This window comes from Arvicola amphibius, chromosome 2, assembly GCF_903992535.2.
Source record: "Arvicola amphibius chromosome 2, mArvAmp1.2, whole genome shotgun sequence".
NCBI lineage: Eukaryota > Metazoa > Chordata > Mammalia > Rodentia > Cricetidae > Arvicola > Arvicola amphibius.
Window position 1 is genome coordinate 186,445,081 of NC_052048.2, and position 2,692 is coordinate 186,447,772.

At 44.1% G+C, this 2,692-nt stretch overlaps 1 non-coding gene across 1 annotated transcript; it reads right to left on the reverse strand.

Annotated features, from left to right (window-relative positions):
- On the reverse strand, positions 1-120 carry LOC119808554. The gene has a single exon (XR_005284480.1). It is a non-coding gene; the product is annotated as a small nucleolar RNA SNORA71 (small nucleolar RNA).
- Positions 121-2,692: the final 2,572 nt, after the last annotated feature.

The following is a 2,692-nucleotide window of genomic DNA, read 5'->3' on the forward strand; positions in this document are numbered from 1 at the left end:
AGTGAGCATCACAGTTTGGCAGGGGCAGATGACATTCCAAACACGAGGCTTTCGGCATCCTCTCCCTGTAGTACCCATGACCAGAGCACGGGAAGCCCACAATCACTTTAGAATACAGGAACCCCCTTTATTTTATTTTTAGTCAATTCAAAATTTATTAGATATAGGAAAAAACTATATCTCTAAGTCAATTCTTGTTAGATTCCTAGTAAAATAATACAGTTGAACAGAAAATCACTATACTTTTAGTCTAAGATATATTGTTGAAGGGGCTAGAGAGATGACTCAGCAGTTAAGAGCACTGGCTGCTCTTCCTGAGGACCCTGATTCAATTTCTAGCACCCACATGGCAGCTCACAACCGTCTGTAACTCCTGTTCCAGGGGTTCTGACACCAGCACACAGTCATATATGCAGGCAAAACACCTGCTATATTAAAATACAAATAAGTTTTTTTTTTTTAAAAAAAAGATACGTTGTATTTTTTTCCTTCTTCAGATGATAGATGGCTATAGCTGAATACAGGAATGAGTGTACTCGTCCCAAGTGTACAACATAAATCCAGAAGTGATAAACTGTAATGGGCCAACTTTGGGCCCTGGAGAATCTTTTGTGTAGAATCATGGCATTCCCCCAGTCCCAGCAGAGGGGGTGCAGCCTGTGCTCCTGGTTCCCCAGCTGACAGCTTTATCTCTGCCTGACTGAAGATCTCTCCTACCAAGCCCATGCTGCTTTGCTGGCAGAGGGCTCTAGGGAACCCACACTGATGCCAATGCAGAGAGGATGCTGCATGCCAATACTGGAGAGCAGTGGGCTCCGGAGACGTGAAAGAGGACAGACAAGAAGTTACCTCCTTTATTTTGTTTTAAATTTTGTATGTGTGTGTTCTTTAAAAAAGAAAAAAGTATCCATTTAAAGTGTATACCATGATTCAAATATATAATAAAGGAATCATTATTAGCAATAAATCCATTATCTCACACGTAGTTTGTGTATAGTAAGAAACTAAACTCTAGTCTTTAGAAAATTTCTAATAAATACTATGCTATTTATTATACACCTCATTTAGTAGGTTGATCTCTAAACTTACTTGTCCCACCTAACTACGGCAACTTTGTACCCTTTGCTGGATTTCCCCATTTCCTGTCTTCCGTCCATGGTAACACTGTTGCAGTGTGTTTCATTTTTTTTTTCAATCCCACAATCCTTTGCCTTCCCTAGAAGTCTGATGGCAAGGTAAGGGTCTCGGAGCACTTCTGAAGCCATTTTTTAGCTAGGGTTCTGACTCTTGCCCGATGTCTGCTCAAACTGTCCCAGTCTGGTTGGAAGTAGGGGCTTGAATGTGTGCCAGAAGTATTTCTGTTGTTATTCAAAAACCATAGGTTCCTCAGCCTCCCAAGGCTGGGGTGATAGGCATGTCCCACAACGCCCCCCTTTCTTTTCTCTTTTCTTTTTTTTTCTTTTCTTTTCTTTTCTTTTCTGTTTGTTTGTTTTATTTTGTTTTTTCAAGACAGGGTTTCTCTGTAGCTTTGGAGCCTGTCCTGGAACTAGCTCTTTTAGACCAGGCTGGCCTCAAAATCACAAAATCTCTGCCTGCCTCTGCCTCCCTAGTGCTGGGATTAAAGACACATGCCACCATGGCCTGGTTCACCCTCCCCCCCTTTTTTTTTCATAAACTATTTTTCCTGTTTGACTGTTTAAGGTTTTGGTATGGTGGTGGTTTACATTTGTTGAAGTTAGAAGAGGGCATTAGAACCTGGGAGTGAAGGTAAGCCACCATGTGGGTGCTGGGAACCCAACCCAGGTCCTCTCCAAGAGGAGCAAGTGCTCTTAACCCTTGAGCCGTCTCACCACTGCCCCCAATCTATTTCTGCTTAATGACACAACTCTAATATCTGCACTTTGTACATGTGTAGGAAGATAGAATGTGTGAAGGGACATGAGGGTGATACCAGCCAAGGTATGCACTGAATGCAGACGAGGATATGGGGTTCAGAGATGACAGAATCATCTTCGTGTATTGATTCCTTTTGAAGAATACACCAACATGCTGACTGAGAAGCCGAAATCCTGATAGAGGAGCCATATCTCCAAGCAAAGCATTTGATCCAGGAACTTGCAGTGTGAGCGATAGCGGGTGCCGCTGGAGTTCACAAAGCAGCATGAATCTGGACTGGTTGGGAGTGAGGGTGTCAGCACAGGTACAATTACAAACTGACTTTTAAATAAACCGGAGGTGGCGGCGGCGTGAGTCCATGCCACCAACAGCAGGTGAACAGACAATGTAGGGCCCTGGAGAGTGTGGGAGGGAACTGGAGACAGCTCCCCGTGGAATTTCCTCAGAACAGAGAGTCCTCTGCTAGAACGAGCAGGCTGCAGGCTGCAGCTGGTTGCACTTGGTCCTGCAGACCCTGGGGACAACAGCAGCTTCTCATCCTCTGTTCTAACTGGGCTGTTCCCAGGTCTCATCCAAGGTTTCTACACCCAAACTCTCCTGAAAAGAAATCAGCCCTGAGTGAAATCAACACATTCTGACCATCTACTTATCAGACAAATTGGCACCTGCCGCCCAGTCTCTAGCCAATTGGTATGTATCTAAGGTTCGGTATCTTTAAAGGCCACATGTAGGTCACATGACCTCCAGGTTCTCACGCTGTCATTTTTGTTTTGCTTCTTTCTGTTCTCTTTCTGCT